General features: G+C 43.9%; 2 long non-coding RNA genes across 7 annotated transcripts in view; one reads left to right on the top strand and one right to left on the bottom strand.

Moving 5' to 3' along the window:
- LOC101945986 (uncharacterized) overlaps nt 1-13494 on the bottom strand; it is a 150760-nt gene extending 137266 nt beyond the window's left edge. The window contains exons 1-3 of one of the 4 annotated variants that reach the window (XR_010600857.1): nt 13358-13494; nt 8457-8546; nt 2384-5371 (exon numbers count right to left, since the gene is read on the bottom strand). This is a non-coding gene — a long non-coding RNA (uncharacterized LOC101945986). Of the gene's footprint in view, nt 1-2383; nt 9474-13357 lie in introns of those variants that run through there. The other 3 variants (XR_010600855.1, XR_010600854.1, XR_010600856.1) reach the window with 3 other exon arrangements.
- The window catches only part of LOC101945163 (uncharacterized), an 82806-nt gene that overhangs the window by 42948 nt on the left and 23884 nt on the right, over nt 1-15974 (top strand). The window contains exon 1 of one of the 3 annotated variants that reach the window (XR_002888748.3): nt 13621-13793. The exons of the other annotated variants lie outside the window; for them this stretch is intronic. This is a non-coding gene — a long non-coding RNA (uncharacterized LOC101945163). Of the gene's footprint in view, nt 1-13620; nt 13794-15974 lie in introns of those variants that run through there. 3 annotated transcript variants of the gene reach the window in all.

Raw genomic sequence — 15974 nt, 5'->3', positions numbered from 1 at the left:
CAGTGCCCAACTGCAACATGTGACTATGGTGGCACTGTAAGGTAGTGCCCACTACTAGTAACTAGGAGATAATTTATCCTTTCTGGTAGATTGTACCATCTGTTTTTCTTTCTTTTACCAGTATTTCTACTTTTACACCTCTACCCCAATATATATATATCTATATCTATAACACAACCCGATATAACACGAATTCGGATATAACGCAGTAAAGCAGTGCTCCTGGGGGGCGGGCGGGGCTGCGCACTCCGGCGGATCAAAGCAAGTTCGATATAATGCGGTTTCACCTATAACGCAGTAAGATTTTTTGGCTCCCAAGGACAGCGTTATATCGGAGTAGAGGTGTACTTTCTTCTGGTTCTCTTGATTTCTTCCTTTTTCTCTGGCTCCCTTTTTTCAACTCACTTTCACTTCCCCATTACTGCTCCTGTCACATACCTATTCCCTGCTTCTCTGTTCTTTGCAGGGGGAGAATTCGTCTTGCTTTCACATACACTTTCTTTAGACCTTCCCCCCTTCTTTGCCATCATTCACAAATAATACAGAACCTTCTTGTACAAGGGCAGCCAACTCCTGATCGCCCCCTTGTGGCCAGCAGAGGCTCTGCCATGGCCTGCTTCTGGTTTCCCTCTTCATGGCCCCTTAAGACTTCCACACAGTCTTTCTCACAGCTAACACCCCCTTCCTATCTGGGGTTGGTTAAATAATAGAGACAGTTCAAAACAGTCCTCAAGGTCCTCAAAATAAAATCCATTACCACAACCCAAAAGTTCACACTTAGCTCAGGCTCTTCTACCACACACCGAGCTCTTCTCCTTCCCCAGTCTGCTTTTCACAAAGCTGCCACTCCTGGCCCACTCTAGTGGAAGCTCAGCCTTCTGGATTTGGTTTTCTTCTCCTGTCAGCATTTCCCCAGTTTCTACGGAGAAGACAGCACATATACTGCTCTCCTTCAGAGAGCTCCTCGTGATTGGCTGGGAAAGAGGGGACCTTGCCCCATGCTACACAACAGAGCTCCTGCTCCTGGGCCCTTAAAAGGACAGTGTCCTGGGTTTCTCATCCCCATCCAACTACTAATTCCCCAGAACCACTTCCTCTCTTCCAGCTTCTGCCATTTCCTGAGACTTTGTTTATTCCAGTGTTTCTGGAATAGGGTTTTCTGGCCTTCCTCTAAGCTTAAAGGGCCAGTATACTCCATTACACTTCTGATTCCCATACTCTGTCACTTTCTATCCCTTTGCTGATTGAATGGGACCTCTTTCAAAACATTCTGCTGGCTGTCTGATAGCAGAAGGGAAATAAAGAATATCAGCATAGATGTGCAATGTTACAATATCACCACAGTTGCATAGGGAGAACGCCCACAGTGAGTTTCTGCTCATTTAAACATAAAAGCAGGAGTCTTGGTAGTGATTGTACCCACAATTGCAGGGAGAGCACTTCCTCCGCAATCCAGGTAAAGGTATTTGTAATCACTCTATGTGAACACAGTGGCATATGACATTGTAAGTATTATTATTATTTAAGCACTAAGAGTGTGATGGACACAATAAAAGATACAATTCCTGCTCCAAGGAGTTTACAGTTTAATCAGCATATCTGATGGAAGTCAATCAGAATTCCAGATTAGTTTAGTTTACTTAAACCAACTTTCACAAAGATACATACTGCAAGTGCACATTTATTAACATTCATGTATGCAAACCCAGAGAAAATAATTACATTAGTAAATGTTGATACCGTAGCTACACAAATACTAGTGTAATCAGTTTTTACAGAATTTTCTCTAAATTTCAGAAAGATTAAGAGAGATAGAGAGTGTGTGTCTAGAAGGAGAAATAGATGTAATATTTGTGAAAAGAGAAACAAATTCACATTTCTATATCTAGAAGCAATACTACTGTATCCCACATTTAGATGATAAATTATCCAGAGAATAATGAGACCCCTGGTAGATGTGCTGTATATGTTTTCTAACACTAAGCTAAATGAGGATTTCTTGGATACATAACTCAAATTTCCCAATTCACATTTTTACCCATAGTCCTTTTTTAATATTGACATATCAATAACTACTGGAAAATTCAACAATTTCAGTGTACTTAGAGTAAAAATTTCTGATCTTGTGACTCAATATCCACAAAATCTTAGTGCCATTAAGAAGGACATGTTTTGACAAAAGTAATATATAATTTGCCTAAAGTACTGCCAAGAAACATAATTAGAAAGGTGTGTATAAATTAAATTAACCACGAAGTCACAACTTTTTTTAGCACAATGTTAAAACTACTCTAAATAAAATATTTTAACATTTTAGTACTCTTATTTCATACCCTTTGGCACATAAAAGAAAACAAATCTGGGGGGAAAAAACAGGACTTACATTATCTTGGTAAGCAGGCTCCAGAATGCACCCTGAGGCGTCGCACTAGGGCCCTGATCATGCAACTGACTTCTCACAGGTAGAACCCATCCCCAGTGTGGAGCCTCATTGACTTTAATAGAGTCCCACCCACACACACAGTCAACTGCAGGATCTGGGCTTATGTGGAAATGACAATAATGAAAGCTCCTTCACACACCTGCAAAAATAAGTAGGGAGATTAAAAAAAATTAATTATTAATGTGCTCTTGTGTCTTCTCACAGCCTGTTTAAGTGTAGCATTTATGATTTTTTTTCATTTGCATGTCTGTTTTAGTATTTGTTTTTTATTTAATTCTTTTTTTTAAAACACTGGTTTGAAAAAAATCTTAAGGACATGCACATTAACTGATATACAGGACTGTCTCGTCTTACGCGGGGGTTCCGTTCCGCGGTTAGCACGTAAAGCGAAAACTGCGTATAGTCAAAATTCCATTGAGTTCAATGGCGGGCGGAATCGCCCGCACTACAGGTATAGTATTGAAATTGTTATTTTTCTCTTTTTTTGTTTTTGTTTTTGCCGACCGCGTAAAATTGAAATTGCGCATGTTGAATGCGCATAAGATGCGACAGACCTGTAATATTCATTAACATCCAGGGAGCTTTTACTGTTATATGGTACAAATATATGTTTAGACATATTTTAACACATTTTTTAATCATTGACGACTCTAGTTTCTTTGGTTTATTGTGGAAATACCTATTTAGGTTCTGAGCCTGGAAGCTGAACTATGCAGGCAGATCCCTGAGCCAGCCCCGGAGTCCCAAAGAAGTCAATGGGCTGCATGTTGGTGCAGGGGTCTGACTGTGTCAAGCAGCTTCTAAGATCAGGGCCTTAGAAAATATGTAATAAAAAATTGTCATGAAAATCAGTTTAGCACTAGCCACTTTTTAAAGTTAAATTTGTTGGCCTTTTTAAACAAAAATTCTTATGAAAACAAAGTATTGTTGATTATTTGCTAAAATTAAGCTTTTAAATCAAAGACGTTTAAGATACAAGAAGTGCAAAAAGTCATTTTAAACAAATAAACATATCTCATTCCCTGTTCACACAGAACTTACATTCAGTTTTTTTTTTTAAAGAACACTTCTAGGTTGAGTCCATTCAGGGAAACGTCAACAGTGATCATGTTCATATATATATAAACTACAAACTCTTTAAAAACAGGTTTGTAATGGACAAGGGACACTGTCAATAGCCATCATGAATCTAGCCTTCAAATTTGACACACTCCTAGAAACTTGCAGAGGGAAAGGTGTCTCCTCTTTTTAAACATGCACACAGATACAGAAGTAACTAATAACTAGAGAACTAGTTCTCAACAAAAAAAAAAAGCTACAAGACTTAAGAAACCAGCTCATAAACTAGAAGCAAATATAAATACATTCATAATATAAACACAATTCTGTTGGAATCACAGATACCATACTATCTATCTGTTCCTCTGCTGGCTCTATTCTTGTGAGCAGACAAAAAAATTAAACTGACAAGAATCCTGTGTTCTACAGAGATCAGAGTCCAAAGTTATCAACGTTTTCTATTCCCTGCCATCTCTCCTGTGAATGAGCAATGAAGCAGATAAAATGTGTGCCCATTTTCACAATCCCAACAAATCCAGTGTCCTGGGTTTAAGGCAGTTTGGCTCCTATGTGGGACTTGAAGACTTGAAACTCTAGTTTTCACAGGTGGATAGGTTTTTCAGTTGGTGCAGGGAGGCAAATAAATAAAATTAAAATCTGCATTTCAGGGAGCATGTGCCAAATTTGAGACCAATCACTGTGATAGTGAGGAGTATTTTTTAATTCAGTAACATGTTATATGCAGAGCCCTGAGTATTCTGTGATTCCATGGCTGAGGAATTCATCCCTTTCTGCAGAATTGTGCTGCAGAATCTAAACTTTCATTTAAAAAAACTATGGGTGAAATCTTGGCCATATTTTTAATTGTTATGGTTATAGAGACAGCTTCCAAAACATCAAATGAATGTAAACTGATGCAATGTTTCCTGCCTGAATCTGCAAAGAACCTGAAACAATAGCTCTGAGAGGTGTGATGTGCCCTATTCCTTGCAGTCAGGGCCCCTTGGATTCTATGATTCTGCAGCCACAGAATTTGGCATTTTCCCAAGATGGCATGGAATTTGGTCTATTGCTGCAGACAGCCACCCAAAATGTTGTGGTCTGTCTCGTTGCCCTGCTGCCTGCAGTTACCTTTTGCTCTCCATCTTTCCTAAAAGAGGAGATTAAGTGGATTATAGTGCATGCTTCCTACACTGTTCCCTGGAGATAGGCAGCAGAGTGTGTCTAAGAGCTGAAGTCCAGTTTGCAGTTCAGTGAGTGGAGAAAGCCAAAAGTATAGCTTGGTGAGCTTGACAGAGTAGAGAACAGCACAGCAGCCAAGGCCTAGGGAGCCAGGTAAATGAGACACTGAAGCTGGCCACAAACCCTCCTTCTCTGACAGGGATGGAAAGAAGGTAGTTCTAAACCAGGCTGCTAAGAAAATACCATGGGAGTCAATGCCTAGGATTGGAGCTGGGCCATCTGAAAACCCTAGCAAAAAAATCCATCCTCAAAAATAATTGTAAAAAAAAATAATCGATCAATTTTACGTCAATTCATGTTTTCAATGATGAGCCACCCGTGTGTGTTTGTGGTATGACAGGGGGATTAGAATGAAAGGTATTACATACTGATAGAATACATTAATCCAGAGCCTTCGGGACTGTTTCCACAGAATTTGGTCCTTCTGTGCCGCAGAGTATACAGGGCCCTAATTATATGTCCCTTCATGAAGGTGCAAAATAACAGACGTGCAGTTCAGATTACCTTTTTTTGATATTCACCAAGACTGCAGTTAACAGGCAACAGGCCTATAGAATGCACTGCACTTCACCCCTTTCTCTGTAACTTCCTGCTTCTCTTCCACTCCCACTTAGCCTCTCCCCAGACCTAAAAAAGGTTCAGTGATACACATTCATTCAATTTTCAATGTGCACTAACTTTTTAAGAAGAAAATGGATATTAAACAACCACCAGAAATTCCTGTCACTGCATAGAACTAGCATTTAATTCTGTTATGTGAAATAACTTTTTATATCTTTTATGTCCTGCTTCGCCCTCTTACAGATTACACATGCATTGATATTCTTTTCCTCACTATTCTGCTGTAGCTGAACATTTTTGGCTTGTGTTTCTTTAGCAGAAGAGGCAGAGTTGAAATCAAAAGGTTCTATGGCAGTTAGATTTAGGCAACCAGTGAAAAAGGCACCAACTGAAAAAAGTGTAGTGGCAGCCACAAAACTCCCATAAAGGGAAGAAAGGCAGGGGATGGTCATTGAGGAAAGGTTAATAGGAAGCTGAGCGAAAGAGGAAAGGTTAGTAGGAAACAGGGTGTGTGAGAAGTGTCAGAGAAGTGAAAGTGAGTTAAAGAGAGAAAAAGGGATGGAACAAAAAAAGAAACAAAGGCCCTAATTCAGCAAAGCATTTGAGGCAGAATTTTCAAAAGCACCCAGTACTGACCTAACTCTGCACCCATTGAAGTGAAAGAGAGAGGTCAATTCTGAGAGCTTTTGAAAATCCCACCCTTAAGCATGTGCTTAATTTTAAGCTCATAAATAATTCCACCCCTATGCTTAAGTCCCACTGAAGCCAGTGTGACTTGACCACAGGCTTAAGTGCTTTGCTGAAGCAGGATGTGATTACTTATGTGCTTAAAATTATGCACATATTTAAGAGTTTTGCTGAATCTGGTTTCATGAAAACCAGAGAAAAAGTTACTGAGAAATCAAAAAGAAACAAACTGTGAAATCCACATTAAAAAATAAATGAGTTCCTGGTTATTTCTTTATGCTCTGAGCATAAAGGTTGGATTACTGCCTGGTCTCTCTTTGGTTAAATATAAAAATAAAAACTTCTTTTTAATACAATGAATATATTGTAACACAGCAATTACCTCTGGCGAAAGATAATTAATTCAGTGAGTGATACCATTAATACTAAAGTAATTATTGACACAGGGTTGCAGCCTTAACTGTTAAGGGGACTCACAGTCCTCTATGCCTACTTGCACTTGCACTTCCAAAACAGATTGTGTAATTAGCTGGGAGAGGGTTAATCTTTCCAATATTACTATCTCTATGGTAACAGGACCACAGAGATAGAAGGAGCTGTGGAAATCATGAAAGCAGCCAAGAAGGCGGTGCTCTCCATTACTCCTCACTCTATGATACTGCTACCATAGAGAAAGAGAAGACACAGAGACACCATCTCATAAGTATACCAAAAATCATCTGGAACACTGTCAGCATGCCACGGGTTCCTTGTTATCTCTGCCCATCACCTGGAGCCTATGGACCACATTTTGCATACCACTGTTTAAAACTATTCTCTACCAACAAGACAAGGAAAAAAGAACATCTTTATGTAATCATTGAATTATACTCCAAAAAATCCTGAAATTTATCACACTGCTCCTTATTTTTCAGCCTCTGGTCATCATTTTCACACCTTTCCTAATCAATTTAAAACTGTGGAGTAGTACCAAGTTTACTGCTAGAGGCATGTTGTTCTGGAGCAATGCAAACAAATGGATGAAATATTCTGAAACATATCCAGAAAACTGAAAAAATAGGCTTTATATTAATTTGCAAAATAAATAAAAACCGTAAATAAATAATATTCTTAAAATAAATGCAAAAATACAAAAACCCTACATTTAAATCTCAATATTTTACAAAGAAGATTAATGGGGAGAGTGAAGGATTAACTCTCAAATTCTATTCCTACTCTGCCCTTTTCTGATGATCTTGGGCAATTCACTTAATCTTTCTATGCTTTGTTTTACCCATCAGTAAAATAGGTATAATAAAATAATACTTTGCACTTCACAGAGATATTGTGAGACTTAATAAAAGTTGATGCATGCTGTGAGGGCCTACAGGCTGCACACCAGAAATGAGAAATTGGAGACGCAATTGAACAACCTAAATTAAGCGAGGCTTGGAGGAAACAGATTAGATAACAAAAAGCGAATAAGTAAATGCTAGACAGAGTTTACGTTAGAGGTGCCCAATCCTGCATTAATTTCAGTGGCATTCCAGTCAGATGCAGGGATTCACCCATACAGAATTCAAGGCTTATGTTCAACTTTATTCATGTGAGTCATTCTATTGATGAGACTACTCATGGGGAAAGTTAAGCACATGCATAAATGTCTACAGGATCAGGGCCTAAAGTTGGTATTATATCTAAAGAAGTTATTGTGTCACTGACAATTATTTTTGCAAAGCCATGGACAACTGAGGAGGTAATAAAAGACTGAGAAAAACAATTACGATATCTATTTTCAAAAAAGGAAAGAAGAATAGTCCTGGTGATTACCATTCTGTACATCTGTGGTGCCCAAACTTTTCCTGTCATGTCCCCCCTTACCAGTAATGGAATGAGTCTGTGCTCCCCCTCCATTACTGCACAGTTGGCTCAACAGAGGAGCTTGGGCTGAAGGCAGAGCTGGGGGCAGAACTGGGGATGGGGGAGAAGCTGGGGCTAGAGGCAGAGCTGGCATGGGGATGGAGAAGGAATGAGGACAGAACTAGGCTGGAGCCAGGACTGGGCTGGGGGTGGAGCGGAGCTGGGGCTGGGCCAGAGCTGGGCAGGGGGCAGAGCGGAACTGGGTTGCACTCCCTCCCTGCCCCCTGTGGGGGCTGGCCTGGGGCATGCCCCACAGTTTGGAGACCACTGCAGGGGTGCCAGAACAGGGGAGGGCCAGGAGGCCATGGCCCCATCACTTCTAAAAGTGGGAGGGCTATGCCCTCCCACTATTTACCAGCCGTGAGGGTGAGCGATGGGGAGATGGGGCGGAGAGCAGCGAGCGGGGGGCACGGTTTTGAGGGGAAGAGGCGACACAGGAGTGGGGCCTCGGGGGAAAGGGTTGGCACAGGGGCTGGACCACTGCTATACATCTAAGTTCTATCACTGCTAAAATAAAACATCCAGTGAAAGAACTGAAGTCATGGAGAGTAAACTACTTTCTCACCGTTAAATGTTTTCTCTTCAGTTCAGGGTTGAAGCTCATTGGCAGGGCACTGTGGAGAAGTCTGCTGTACCACTGCCCCCTGAAAGTAATCTATGGATAAATATAGGGCTTCAGTTTCAACAAATGCCAAACTGGCACCTTTCAGGAGTGCTACATTAATAACAAAAACATTAAAACAGCAAGTGTATTGATATTTAAAAACTAGCAACATTTGGACAGGTTTATCAATATGCTACTGTAGAATCAAAGTTCAGTAACATCTCACTTCTTTACTTAGCCCCAACAAAGGAGGATGTGCTTCATTACTCTTTGGGGGCCCAGTAGCTATTTCAGGATCAATGTCAGGGGTTTAGAATGAAATACTCGGCTCTCTATGAGCTGAGGGCTGAAAACATTATCTACTATCCCAGCCTTTCTTGCCCATATGGCTCGTACTTATCTTAAGAGAATCATGACAGTAGGAAGACTAAAAAATGAAATTGAGGGTTGGCTATTCAGAGTTCAGAGGCGAGGCAAGGTATAAATGTGCTACAATTTTTTAAACAAAATATTTGTAAGAAGGTCTACAAAACAGATGTACTTCTCAGTCCTGCAAACACTTTTTACTTGGTGTATTGTGTATTATCATGAGAAGTTCCATTGATTATGTCTACACTGGTGAATTTAGGACCTTTAATTCACCAACATTGCAACACTACCAGTAAACAAGGGTAGATGTGGTATAACAAAGTCTTATCTACACTACAGCCTCTATCACTGCTATCACAAGTGAAGCTGCAACTGTGCTGAGTTATGGGTCCTAAATTTGCCAAGGTAAGCTGAAGACTGGATGGCTATGGTAGGAAGTAGAGGCTGGGTGGTAAGAGGACCTCTGCCAAGCCTCACACAGTAAATCCAGAACCCCCCTAGCCCTCCATACCCAAACCCCACCCCACTGAACCTCAACCCCTGCAACTGGAGCCCCCCTGCACCCATACCCCCTGCCTCCGGACCCCCATCCCTGCACCCAGACCACCTCCCCACTGAGCTCCCTGCACTCAAACCCCCACCCTGATGCCCCACCCTGAGCCCCCACATTCAGACCCCCAACTAGCTGCACCCAGACCCCCACCCCACCAAGCCCACTCCCCCAGCACCCAGACCCCTCTGCTGAGCCCCAACCACCATCACCTGGAAGCCCCTGCAGAGTCCCATTGCCTCTGCACCTGGAACCCGCCCACCAACGAGCCTCTGTGCATCCAGACCCACCCACACACATAGACCCCCCCACTGAGCTGCCTGCACCCAGACTGTCCCACACAGAATCCTCTCTCCTCACATTTGGATTCCTCCACACTTGGATCCTGCCTGGTTGAGCATGCCTTCCCCACACCTGGTATGCCTGGTGCAGTGGGGCAGCCCAGGGTGTTTCTAGGGCAGGACCAGGCCTTGTGCTGTGTCAGGGTCAGGTGCAGCCTCACCACTGAGTCCATGTCCCAGGTATGTGGGGGCTGCAGGGTGATCTCCCACTTTCGTGCGGCCAATGGCCTGTGCTCCCCACTGTCATGCTGAAGCCTCTGCATTTATTTATTGACAAATAAAACTTGCATAATTTTGCAGAATTTTTAATTTTTTGGCATAGATTGACATCAAGAGTAGATGAGATAGAGAGACAAGCTGGGCAAGGCAGGGCTCAAATTGGGCAGCGGGGAATCCCCCAAGCTCCACCCACAACCCAAGTTCTGCCCATTTGGGATACCAAAATGAGATGCCACTCACAATACATTGTGCAGGTGTTCAAATCTGATCATACGTGTTCTGCTGAGCTCCTCAGGCTTGGCACCCCTTAGTGGGATTTGGATACACCCACTGGATTATTAAGATGCAAGAACTATAGACAAGTGTCTAAGGCCCTGGCTCCAAGTATTATGTGATAATGACAGAATCTCAACGTTCATTACAGACAAAAGTGTCTAACCTTCATGGTTGTGAAAAAAATCTTAAAAACGTGAACCAAGGGTAATTGATGCAATAATGTGCATCTGAGTCTGCAGACAGCATCCAGCAAAGGTAGCCATTATAGTCAGAGAGGAAGCTGCTTGGCCTGACATTCATCACCGATAGCAGACCAAGCCCCTGCTGATCTTGGGGGACCTGGCCTGCTCAAGGTAAGGATTTGGGGATTGGCTGTCCCTTGGCAGCTCAGAGACCCCCCTAGGCTCTGTTCTTCCCTTTAACCTTTAGCTTCACTGGTCAAATTGAGGCGAGGAGGGTGGTGATACTCTCCCAAATGACTCCCAATTGTGACACCAGAATGGACATCACTCACTGTAAATTGCATACATCTTCATAATATGATCATCCCTTTCCTTTCTTATACGCTGTGATCAGCAGTTAAGTAGTTAACAATTTTGATATTTAAATAATTGTAATTGTACAATATTTGACTCGATACCCCATTGAGATCAATGGAAGTAATTAAGAAATCAAGACATCTTCCACTGGTTTCTATTTGTGCAGATCTGTTCATTTATAAGTAATAATGAGAATAACTTTTTTTAAATGTAAGTTTCACTAGTTATCTTAGATTTGAGATCTAGTGAGATACTAGTGAATGACTGTATTTCTAAGTGTCTTGGAGATCTAAATGCTTGTTAGAGAGAGCCAAAAAAAGCCAAAGAGAGCAAAATTTCAGGAAGTGTTTATTTTTTTAAAGTTTCAAATGGAAGTTTCTGCCTTTATATGAAATAATCTAAAAAATTCAAGTAGGATGTTAGTCTATGGCCCTGATCTTGCAAAACCTTATATAGAAAGTATATGATTATTAAAGTCAATGGGACTACTCACAGTGCATAAAGTTACCTATGTGCCTAAAGTCTTTACAGAATAGAGGCCTAAGCATGTTAAGTAAGGAGTCTAAATCTGAGGGCAATGATTAGACATTAGGGGATACAAAATCTCACTTTAGCTACAATCTTGGTGAAACCTTAACTATAAAGTTATGATTGACAACACCATAATTCACACTACAGACCAGAGCAATTACAACCTGTTGTGTAGGCTGTCAGATCTCCATGGTACACCTTTTCCTTATATACTGTTTTTGCATTATAGTTAAAAAATGGTTATTAATAGAAAAATGATGTCTAGGATGTTTTGACTATGAATCATTGTGTATAAACTAAACACATACAAATGGTATAGACAGTACTATAGTTTTTCTTTCACTGCTCTCATTGAAACTGAAATTTTTGATAAAGTATCAGTTCAAAGGTCATTTTTTTTGAAAGTTTGATTTTCACTAATCTTTTAGTAAATTAAGGGTGAAAATATATATGTATCTTTACTGCTATAGTGATTAATTATTTATTTTTGAACACAATTTAAAATAGCTAAACTTTACAAGTTGAAGTTTTTCAGATGGCTAGTGCTTATTGTGAACTTGTTTCAAAGATAATTAGAGGGAAAGGATATAAACATTTAAAAATCACTTTTGCAATGTACTATATAACATTTCCACTAAGTTTGAAGGACAATGTAATAAATTAAACACAGAATATCAATGTATGCAATGTTGTTGAAGTCATGTTGGTCCCAGGATATCAGAGAGACAACATAGGTGAGGTAGTAATATCTTTTATTGGGCCAACTTCTGTTGGTGAAAGAGACAAGCTTTCGAGCTTACAGAGAGCTCTTCTTCAGGTCTCTCTACATAATGGCAATGTTAGTTATGTGATTATTTGTGTTATTTTTGCACTGCCATTTCACTGTGAAGTTCCAGAACTGCACAGTTTTGACCACACAGCTCTAGAAGTGTGCAGTGAAATCAGTAGAAATATTAGGCCCTCAGCTTACAAACCTTTATATCTGTGAATAGTTTTGCTGAGCTTAATGGACTCACTCACATACATGAAGGGAAAAATTTTCAAAGATTATAAAAGTCAATGGGAGTATGGCACCTAACTCCCATTTGTGCCTTTGAAAATCTGTCCCAAAGTTAGGTATGTAAACAAGTGTTTGCAGGATCAGGGCCTTGCTTATTTAATCTTTTTTCTTAAGGAAAGAAAAGAAGCTACATAAAATATCTTACAATACTTTTCCATTAAAGTTATAATTTTAGGCCCAGCCCCTGACCCTGCAAGCTACTCTGCACTAGTGCAGTGGATGGGTTCTTTGCAAGCACAGGGGTCCCTCACAGGAGAGGGTCCTTAAACAGTTAAAAGCCAAGTGTAGTCTAGTAGTCTGAACAGGGGACTAAAAGTCAAGCAGGCCTGACTTCTTATCCTTCCTCCACAGCCCTGAGCAAGTCACAACCTCCATCTCAGTTTCCCCATCTGTAAAATGGGGATAGTGATACACCAAACTAGCAGGTGGGATACCATGTTTAGTCAATGTTTATTAAGTGGCTCGATGACGAAAGAGTCTATATACATTGCTAAGCCTTGTTAAATGCCAAAGCTAACACTTTCAAAGGAAATCTTAATTTGCCTACATTGAAGGTAGGCAGTCTGTCCAGTGGCTAGTTATACACTCTGGGCCCAACGGTGCCCTCAGACCGGCCCACACAGCTGCAGTCCACTTCAGGCAGAGCTGCCTAGCTGTGTCTGAGGGCAGAATTGGGCCAAATACAGCGCTGAAGTAAACTGACTTGTGGGAGCTGCTGCGGCCAAGGCAGAATCGGGCCCCACAGGCTACAGCTGTGCCATGGGGGCGAGTTACTCTGAGCGCCTCAAACTTCTGCGTGGCCTGGCTCGAAGGGGGGGGGGGGGTCGGGCTGTAACGCGAGCGCTGCACTGGCAATGGGCTTGGGGATGGACTGGTTTATTATCGGGTGCGCTTAACTTTCTCGATGTTGCTCTCCCCCCCCCTTCCTCTCTCTGAGTCTCCCTCCCCCGCCCCCCTCTCACACCCCCCCCCTTTACCTTGACAAGTCCATGGGGCTGATGGTGAATGACTGTCTCTCTCCCCAGAGTCTGGGGCTCTGGGTGACATTCCCCCCTCCCCCCCATGAGTGGCGGTTGGGTTGCTAGTGCGGGAGCGCGCGCTAGCGGGGAGGGGGTGGAGCGCGCGCCAGTGGGGAGGGGGAGGGGTGCTATTGACAGCAGCGCCGGGTCCGTAGCGCTGCCTCAGCGCGAGCGGCTCTCCCCCTCACTCCCCCCCCCCCGTTCCCGGCATGCCCCGGGGCAGCGGGGCTGGCTCTAACGAATTTGAATGAAGAGCCCTGCGCTTTCGGCGCCATTTTCGAGTGATGCCCGATCGCATCGCTGCCGCGGGGGAGCCGGAGCTGGCGGGGCCGCTGGGCTGGGCGCAGACCGCCGCCAAAAATACCCGCGGCCCGAGGAGGCGCCTGCACAGGCGGTAAGAGCCGGAGGGCGCGGCCGCGGGGGGAGGGTGTTGTCCGGTTAACGGTGTCGACCCGTGTCCCGCCTCCGGGAAAAATCCACCCGAAACCCTGTCGGGGAGCGAGCGGTGGGGATCCCGGCCCCGGAGGCAGCAGTGGGGTGAGCAGGGCGGCGGTAGCGGCGGCACCTCAGCGTATCTGTCACTGTCAGTCTCCAGCCTGGGAGGATCGGGGCCCGGAGCGCCCGCCTCTCTCAGGTAACCCCCGCCCCAGGGCGGCTGAAGGGAGCATCTCCCGGGCAGAGACCCTGTCTGCGATAGCGCTCGTGCCCCCCTCCCCCCGCCTTTGGGAGCGGCTCAGCCCCAAGCAGAGATGGGCAGGGAAGTTAGAGGCAGGCTGGGGACCCGGAGCACCCCGAGCGGAGGGCGCCTTCCCAGCCCCCTGTGGGCGCCCCTCTGCCGTGACGTGACGTGACAGGCTGTGTTCCCCGTGGCCGTGGGCATTGCGGGGCAGCCCGGAGAGTGCTCGGGATACAGCGATTGCTGGTTCCACTGTTCTGCAGCAGCCAGCAGGGCTCCCCTCTCTCAGCCTCCCGCCCCCCAGGGTTTGTAACCCGGATTAGGGCCCCCCGAATAGCCCCTCTTTTCCCTCGCCCCCCTTCGCCCCCCCCCCCGTCTCCTTTCGATGGAGGCAGGTTGACTCCTCTGTCTCGGAGCTCGCTCAGCCTCGCACTTTTTAAGATCGTAATTTCCCGTGTCACGATCTCGAAGCCGCCTTTAGCAGAGCCCTGGGTGACGGTTGTGCTGCCGCACGCTATCGCATTTATCATCTCCGTCCCTTTGGCTCATAACGAAGGACCAACGCGCTTTTAGTCGTATATTACCCAGGGCTAATTGTTTTGAACATTAACACGCGAGTTTCCTTCCCGAGCTCAAAGAGAAAACGTAATTTGGGGCCGTTTGAATTGTACCAGTTATTTGTAGGTGCTTTTCGCCTTCTCTTCCTCCATCCCCGCAAAATGAGTAAATATCGTTCCCATAGGCAGCGTAGCCTAATACTGTGATTAGAAGTGGCCATTCACCATCTCTTCTCCGCCTACTAAATTCTCCGTCTCTGTCACCCGGGTCGCTATTTGTCATTGGCTTAGCTATTTTTTTGGTGGCTGTTTCTATGTCAGTTCTCGGTGGGCAGCGGTTCTCGGTCTCCCCTAGGTTATGAGTATTTGTGCTTATGGTGATATGTAGTGGGCTCACTCTCGCAGTGTATGTGATGAGCGATTACCCCGTTACATACACATAATATGTGACACTGTGCCTTTTCCTCCACGACGCTATTTAACCCTCTCGGGACTGGATTTGGCGTGGGCGCTCACGCTTCATAGTTGTGCACACATAAGAAAGACATCTTTTTGTTGCAGCAGTTACTTGGTGGGAGTGGGGGGGGTAATAATGTACAGGGGGCAGATAAGCTAACGTACAGCACTGCAGATTCAGAAACAGGCAGACCATCTGGCTCCTTCCCAGATACAATTTCTAGCGCTACTTTTATTCCTCTGCCTACTTCCCTATTCGCTTTCGGCCGCCAGAACCTTTCTCAGATGCAGAAAACGTATGAATATTTCCCCGAATCCTGCTAGATCTCAGGGCATTAGTCTACTTTACTTGAGCACCGAGAACCCCCATTGAATCCCTGGGAGCGTTGGGTGCGCAGTGAATTCAGGATCGGGCCCTCATTTATGTGCCACTTCAGAAAATACTGGACCGAGTATATGGTCCCCCTGATTGGCTGCATGAACGCATTACTGGGGCTTGAAGGTTGGACTGGGTCATAGGATTTCTCCGCTTCTCTCGCTCTGCACCCCCCCCCCAACCCCCCGCGCGCGCATCTATCCACTCTGGTTAATGCCAAGAGTATGTGCGTTTTACTTAGCACCCTCTGCACCGAAAATAATGAGTTAATAGAGTAACGTAGGAGGAGGGACGTACAGAAGAGTTGGGGTGCAGAAGTGCTGTACAAAGGATTTCTATGTACATGGCTGAAGGCTTGTAGCCTTAAAGTGAAATACAAAACTTAGCATGTTAGCTGGATTCAAGGTATTTTCTGTGTAAGGCAGAAATACAATAGTTTAAGAACACATTCTTATTGTGAACCCTGGGGTTTTCTCAGTTTTTAAATCCAGTATACAAATCAGACTATTA

The sequence above is a fragment of the Chrysemys picta genome, chromosome 1 (assembly GCF_011386835.1).
Source record: "Chrysemys picta bellii isolate R12L10 chromosome 1, ASM1138683v2, whole genome shotgun sequence".
NCBI lineage: Eukaryota > Metazoa > Chordata > Testudines > Emydidae > Chrysemys > Chrysemys picta.
This window is presented reverse-complemented; position numbering and strand designations above follow the sequence as displayed.